We start from the raw sequence: 8,073 nt of genomic DNA, 5'->3' as shown, positions 1-8,073 counted from the left end.
ACTGTGATTAGCTATTGCCACTTAAGTTTTAGCGGATTGACACCTCTCAAATGCCAAGAGATACCCAAATAAGCTCACAACAAATACTTGTGAATGGACAGGCAATTGCACAGCAGTCATGGTGAAAGTGAAATAACAGCAGTGGAGTGGGGTGCGATTCAGGTCTGCTCTGTTGCTGCTCCTAGTCAGGTGAACACCTTTTCTGAGGACCTTTCAGCAGGTCACAGCTAACTGACTTCCACCCTTCCCTGCAGAGCAGGAAGGTATGAAATGTGTACCCTGCTGGAACATCGTTCTCCATTGATATACAGCCACCTCCTGGACGGGATGATATAGCAGCTGGCAAACAGCATAGTTTTAGCAAGACATTGTGTGCCTTAGGGACTCTTCCCCTTCTTCCTCCCCTTCTTTTCAGCCAGCCAGGGGACAGAAGAGGAGAGTGGCAATCGGCTGGAGGTCAATGGACCCAAGGTTGAAAGAGGAGAGCAAGCACTGGGGCTAGTGAGGACCAAGCTGCAGCAACCCTGCCTGCTCAAGGCTGGGGCTTCCCAGAAACATTGCACCACCAGGCCCTCACTGGAAAGCCTACAGAAAAGCCTTCAGCTGAGGAGCAGCCAGCTCTGCCAGAGTGCCTGTGAGCGAGCGGTGAGCTGTCTGAAGGGGGTGGGTTGGGTCCTCTCTGTATTTTGTCCACACAATACAGCAGTGTACACATGGGGTACATAACACAACCATGAGGGGTATCATCTCCTGCTTCTCTGCCAGTCTCCTCTGTGACAGCTCAGCAGCAGAAGGGACAGGCTTGTCTCCAGAGAGAATAATGGTATGCTAATGAGAGCCCTGTTCATTGAAACTGCTGGTTCTTGTACTTTGGCTGTGGTTGTGGTATTGGAGAACAAGGAGCAGCATATTTTACTGTGCAGGCTGCATAGATGCCCCTGCTGTGCAAAGCCTTGTGTGCAAACCACAGTAACCACCACCTCTCGCCTTCAAGGTATTGTGCGTTTCTAGGACTAAAATCAGAGTTGAGAAGCCTGTCCTCCTTTCCACAAGTCTGCAGATTTCATTAATGCCCCCAAGGGTTTTACACGGGCCTGCAGAAGAGACCAGACCCCCCAGTTTATTCTGCCCTTGTTTCCTTCTTTTGTAACTCAGATATTTGCATAACACAGAGTGGCAATGCCAAGTGCCGGGTGCCTCTGTTCCTGCTGCACAGGCTCCATATGCTGCCTATCTGTGTCAATCCCAGGGAGCTCTGCAGTTGCAGGAGGACAATCTTCAAACTGTATGTGTGTAAATTAGAGCTGACACTCTGCAGCTTTAATTCACGGACTGAACCTGATCCTTGCTCACACCCTACCCATTGGATAACCTTAACACCACAATCAATACAGCCAGATAATTACAACTAGTAGGAAAGCTAAGTGTATGTTTCCAGTTTTTTTCATCAAAGCAAAGTCCTAGTGTTCCTGCCAAGGCTTATACAATTCTCCTTTATTACACTGAGAGCTCACGCAAGCCTAATACTGCATAATACTTTTTACATGAACACTCTCAACCAGAATTCCCCTCTCATCTGAATCTAGCTTGTCTGTCTTGGTATGTATCTCTAATTCTGCATGTATAGGAGGGAAACCGTCCCTCTGTTTCCCTGTTGATCTAGTGCCAAGTCCACTGATGTCAACAGCCAGAATGAGAATGATTCAGAAAGACCTAAAAAATAATCCATGAGACTTCAGAGGTTTCACCTTTGGGTTTCACGAACTAAAGCTGGTTGATATAATTTCCCACTTTCTCCCGGTCAATCCAAATCTTGTTTCTCAAACATATGTTGCCATTTTGCTCTTTTCATATTTGCCTTTCTAATGGTGGAAAGGAGCTTGTCCTTTGCAGACATGGCCTTAGGAAGAGCTACTGGCAAGGATAAAGCCATTTCACACAACCCCGGGAAGCATAAGTCATCTTAGAGTCATCCTGATTTTTTGTGTCAGGCGGAGCACGGAGGAGGACACTGTTTCTGACCACAAAACATTGACTCCCAAGCCAAAAGGAAATGGAACCACTCAATGCACGGTGCCAAGTGAAACATGAACATTTTCCCCATTTTCACTTTAAATTATACAGAATCAACAAGGTCCACAAAGCATGGGTCAGGGTACCTTAATCAAGACCTAAGCAACAGCTAAACAGCATTGATAAATCTCACCTCTGTGCACTGAAGCAATGTGAGTAGGTGAACCCCCTTCCTCTGGAGTATAATGTCCAGCTCTGACTTCTAGGATGTCTGGAGTTAAACAGCAGTAGTACCCCTGCAGTGGCAAAGAAGCAAAATGACTATGATCATTAACTGCACTGCTATAAATTCTCTGGTATGAGAAAGTTTCATCTGTGCACACAGTTGTGAAGAAGCCATCATGAACATGGGCTGTAGCCCACATACACACACACACACAGAGCATATGTACACCCAGAGAGATCAATAGATTGCATATGGTGTACGTGGCATAAATCATTACTTTTCTTGAAGGCTGTCACAAATCTGAGATGTATTGGGTGAGAAGAGTACTGGGGTAGTCTTTTAATTAGTCCACAGCTAAGCTGCATTGTAAAATTTACTCTCTGACATTGCATCCAAAATTTATAACCTTTTAAATCAAAGGAACATCTCAGACTCCGAGTTTTTGCTAATCGGAGGTGTTAATGATAAGAGCACAAGACTGAAAAGGGACATGTTAGGCAATTCACAATATTCAAAACTGTTTCTCGGGCCAATGTGCTACCCTAAAAAAAATAATCTGGAAAATATATGAAGGTCCCAGCTGTCTTGCTCATATCTGTATGTTAACTGCTTGGTGCCGCTGGAGGTGGTGTGATGGGAAAGCTGCAGGTTCCTTTCCAGGACTGCTTGTTAAATGAGCAGGGTATGGATGCTATAGGGCCCTCAGCTTCAGCACATCCATTGTGGAGTGGAACATGTCTTGGTGAATACACCCAGGGCTTGGCAGCCTCAGTGAGCCCTAAACCCAAACCCTAGGAGGGCAGGTATGGTACTGGCTTGAGAGGATCTGGAGTGGTGTAGTAGATGACTGTGGCTCTTGGCCACATGGACATTTTGCTTCAGTAAGACGCACGCTATTGTCTCTGGGCTCCTTGGCAGCTGTTGCCAGATTTGACATACCTTTTGCTAGGACAGGAAAGAGAAAGACATTATCTCCAAGGCTGGTTTGAAGAGATACTGAGTGCTTCTTAAAGAAACAACTGTCCTCTGGAAAAGTTTATGTTGTGCAACTGTTTCTTACTGCAGGGCAGTTATACTGTATTTCTTTTTCATACATCAAAATGCTACTGAAATTGATGGCAAAAGCATAGTCAGAAAATCTTGTGTCACTGTCAGGAGCACAGGCCATCATTGCAGTAGTGTAGCAAGTGTCATTGCTACCTGAAAAGTAAATTACGCAAAAAGAGCCAGTATGTGATTGACTGGCAGGTAGTTGTTGGAAAGCATTTATAAAAATCCAACCTTTCTTCACCCCCCAAATCAATTTGTTTTCAGTTATTTTGAAAAGTTTATTTTCAGTTTTCTCCAATTACAGGCTCTCTCGCAATGAGCTTTCCTTTCAAGCCACCGAGTTCTTTCATATTGAAATTTTTCATTTGGAAAATGTCTAAAGGCGCATTTCAATCACTGAAAACACTTTTCCTTCAAAAATACTGAAAAATATTGCTTAAACCAGCCACTAAATGTTTCAGTATCTGCTATTCAGTGATTTCTAAGCACAACTGTTGAAAGAGGCTTAACTATCACTACAGCAAATTAACCTGGAAAATCTTTTGCTCTTTAGCATAGGGCCCAGGATGAGTCTCCAAAGAGAAAGGTGTGAACATAAGAGACTGGCTTTGACACTGGGTATACTCTTTTTTGTATTTATTACATCTGTACCCATATTGTAAATAGTAGATTAGAGTTTCCCAAATTAGATAGACCCTAAATAGTTTACAGGGTCTAAGTGGCCACTGTGTTTGGTTTGTTCATTTGTGCTTTAATCAGATGCAGACGGAAAGGCTATTCCCCACCGTCTCAAGGGATTTGAGGCAACTACACTGCAGATTGTGGCCATTGTGGGTGAATGTGGCTTTGTCTGCAAAAAGTAGTGAAAGTCCCTTGTTACATTTGGTGATGGCTTTTCTTTGTGGTTAAAAGACTTTTCAATATTACTAAAGAAAAGAAAGATATTTTGTGGATACTTTTCTGTATTTCCAGTAACCCTTTGCATTTTCAGAAAAGTGTCCTAAGAAAAGCACGTAGAATATTTTGCTAATTCAATGTGCTGGTTGCAGAGTTCACATTGGCCCTGCTCCTGCAAGTCTGTATGTTCTGGAAAATGCCAGCTGCCTCCTGGGCATCTCAGCCTGCCCTGCCTGAAGGTGATGAGGCAGGAGACAGTTGCAGGCTCCCAAGACCCCAGCCCATCTGGAAAGCCCAGCCTGCATTCCCTGACACGGCCCTGCCTGGGGAAGGTTTTGCATCCGTGAGGAGGGGCCAGCGGAGGTGTGCGGGTTGGATGCTACTGGCTGTGGGTAAAAGCCTGGCAGCAGTGGAGAGCCTGGGGGAAGCCCATTAGTTAAGAGCTGAGGCACCCAATGCTGTTAACTGCTAATGCCTTCAGCACAGGACAGGACTGCAATCAATTTCATAATAAATCAACCCCATTTTCTAATATGAACCAATTTATCTGCCAGGCTGACTTGCCAAACACTATTAGAGGCTGAGGTCAAACTGAAAAAGACATATCATGTTTTCAGCTTTTCCTCCTAACTTTGTATCTCCAAGGCACACTCTGCAGTCACTGGTTCACAGCTCTCTAACCTCCCTGGAAAATTCTCCTTCAGGAGACTTTCATTTACAGATGATGTAGACACAGAAGGAATTATATATTTAATGCCAGTCACTAACATGACAGCTTTAAGTCTGAAACTAGCACCTGTCTTTTGCCACCACTGTGCAGTATTTATAGAGACTGGATTAAAAGATTATTTGAAAGGCTTGATTTGCAGCAGAAACAAGAAAACCCTGCTTCACTACAACCAAGCCTATGTTATGATTTTTATCTGTGTTCATTTAGGCTACATCTCTGGTGGAGACACCCAACTTAAAGAATTAGCTCTGGTAAACAAGATAGGAGAGAGATTTGAGATTGTTATTTATAGAAGGAATCACACAGAGATGACTATAAAAATGATTAATACATAACAAATACGGATAGTATTAGTCTAAGGATATACAGAAGAAACAAAGGAATCTCTGCCTTGAATGGTCATTGTACAGCACAGCCTTGTAAAAAATTCACGTATATGTGAGCGAGGAGCTGGGAGCTGCTGGCAGCCTTGGACTGCACCAGATGAAAACATACCGATGTTTAACTATTCATCTGATGCTACAGAGTGGCACAGTCAGCCCATTACCATTCCCAGACGAGCAGAGAATATCGATTATCCCATTCAGAACAGTTAAGGTGTTGCTGAGAGCAAGAATAATAATAATGGCATCAGCAGGTAGCATCCATGGTGGGTATGCCTGTAAGCCTGCATGTAAACAAAGGGTGAAAGGTGTCTTCTGAGGGAGGAGGAGTGGAAAGTGGAATAAATGGGTTTAGTCTAAAGAAAAACTTGGGGATAGGATAATGTAACCACAACTGCGGGACAAAAAGGCATGGAGTTGCAACAAGGCAGATACAAATCAGATGCAAGTCAGACATAAAGAATAAATTCTCTAACATGACAACTACCATGGTAGCAACACAAATGCCACCAGCACCCAGTCTGAATCCAACGGCATCTCTGACAGCAGTGACACTTGCTCGACTTTTTCCATACTCATCTTGCAACTCCATGTTTGCACCACTATTTCTATTAAACAAATGGAAATAAATTCTAAATTGCAGTTGGTGTACAAGGAAGCACTTCTCAATTTACAATGAAGCCAACAAACCAGTCAGAACAATTTAAAAAAAAAACCAAACCCAAACATAAAAAAATCACAAGCACTAGCACTTCTAAAAAAGAAGACAGTCAAAGCACTGCAAATGCAAATCTGGGTGAAGCATAGCTGAACAAGAAGGTCACTCAGTAGAAATTTCAGTGACACAGGTAGTTACTGGAGATGCCAAGGAAAGTGGCTGGTTCAACTTTCCCTTTCAATGGGAGTTCCCTCTGGTGCATTTATTTGAATTCTTTTGATTTTGCAGTTACAGCACTCACCTACTGGAAAATAACTCAGAGTATTATCAAGCCCAAACTCTTTTTATTCCTGGTATCTTACTTGAAACAAATAGTCCTTAATATTCTCCTCTAATGCTCATTTTTTTTATGCTTTCCAGGGAGAAAAGAAATGGTCAAATCTGCAGTAAAGAGGATTACTTATGATGGCCTTTTAAAAAATTGTGCACACAAAGGCGTAAAAGGAAGGATGTACTCTCTTCACCTTTCCCTTCCAAAGGAATTGACCTTCTTCTATCCTAGATTGTATTTAGCTGATGTACATCTTCAGATGCAAATATGATTTGATACAAAGCCTGCTGGAGTCAGTGGAAGGGTTTCCACTGGCATCCATCAGCACTGAGCCAAGTTCATACTACTAATGAAATTTCCTAGATATTAATAATAAACAATATCATGAGTGGCGTTGCCTTTGTTATAGGTCCAGGGATATAATATTAAATTTGGCACTACCTTAGAATTCCTGAAACTTTGGTCCAGAGGGCTTTCCATACTTAGCCATGAAGCTAACTATAATGAGAAAAAAGCAGCAGGGAAGTGGGCAAAATGGTGAAAGACTATTACCCACATTTTGAACAGAAGCACAATGAAAGGAATAGGTTCCACAGAGCAACCGCAAATTACTTCACCATGGCCTCACAGATCATAAGTGTTTTTTGCTGATGATTGGGTATCAACAGCCAAGAAGATGCAATATCATTATTATTCAAAAATCTGACCCATGTGATTTTTACATAATGTTAAAATGGAAAATTTGAAGAAAAAGTATTTTGGGTTTTCATTAAGTTGGTTTTTTTTTTTTTCCTAAAACCCCCCAAAAGGTCTAAAAGTTAATATTCAGTTGACTAATGACTCTTTCATCCCACCTCCAGACTGAACTTTTGAAGGAAATAAAAATGGCAATTTTTAAATGAAATAATTTAAAATACTGAGGGGAAAAAAAAAAAAAAAAGAGTGGAATTTTCATGTCTGAGTGCCAAAACTGATCATTTAAACTTTAGAAGCTAAATTTCACACATAGCTTCTGTTCATTCAAATTGCATTTTCTGGGGACTTTCTTGTCATCAAAAATGTAAGATGGGCGTCGAGTGGATTTATTATGCACTACAACAAATTCAGGTGAGGGCAATGCTGTGGCTTTGTGTCAGCAGAGCAGGACAGGAGGCACAGAGGATGCACATGAAGGCATACCTGGTGGCTGGGGATGCCACTGGGCTTTCTGAGCTGTGCCCCTGAGCAGAGGCTGGTTTCACCACTGGAGGCAAGAGAAGCCCTGCTGACACCTCAGCTGCATTCGCCTTATCTCGGCCTGGCACGGGTGCAGGGGTTGGAGCACTTATCACACAGCTGGATGGCCACAGTGACCCACTGTCCCACTGACTTCCACATGATGCTGGTTTGGGAAGTCCCTCCTTATGACCAAGCACCTCAGGAAACTCTGCAATAACAGTAAAATACCTGCTATGAAGCGAGTTGTAATTTCTTTCCCGATATAAACCTATCTGTAGAAAATGATCCCACAGCCACTTATATTAAACTGTCAGTGAGCACATCCCTTAAAAGCTTTTTATTCTGTTTTTAATTTATGGCATTTGACAAGGAAGAGAATTGAATATTGCTGGTGCCGATTCTAGAGCAGCTCAGCCGATTCGCTCTGGCCGAGTGCTGGGCCAAGTGCCCGACAGCCCAAGCCAGATATCCTGTTTTTTCATTAACAGATATTGTCACTCCACCACCTCTGCACTCTGTTTTTATCTAGCTACTGAGCTCTGGAAACCATCAGGTGTCTTTCTCCAT

At 42.7% G+C, this 8,073-nt stretch overlaps 1 long non-coding RNA gene across 1 annotated transcript; it reads left to right on the top strand.

Annotated features, from left to right (window-relative positions):
- The first annotated feature begins 314 nt into the window (after positions 1-314).
- LOC114010927 (uncharacterized) lies at positions 315-6,676 on the top strand. The gene is made up of 2 exons (XR_003552633.2): positions 315-645; positions 6,378-6,676. It is a non-coding gene; the product is annotated as an uncharacterized LOC114010927 (long non-coding RNA).
- Positions 6,677-8,073: the final 1,397 nt, after the last annotated feature.

The sequence above is a fragment of the Falco peregrinus genome, chromosome 12 (assembly GCF_023634155.1).
Source record: "Falco peregrinus isolate bFalPer1 chromosome 12, bFalPer1.pri, whole genome shotgun sequence".
Classification (NCBI taxonomy): Eukaryota; Metazoa; Chordata; class Aves; order Falconiformes; family Falconidae; genus Falco; species Falco peregrinus.
Note: the sequence above shows the minus strand (reverse complement) of the source record. Positions and strands in the feature narration are given on the sequence as shown.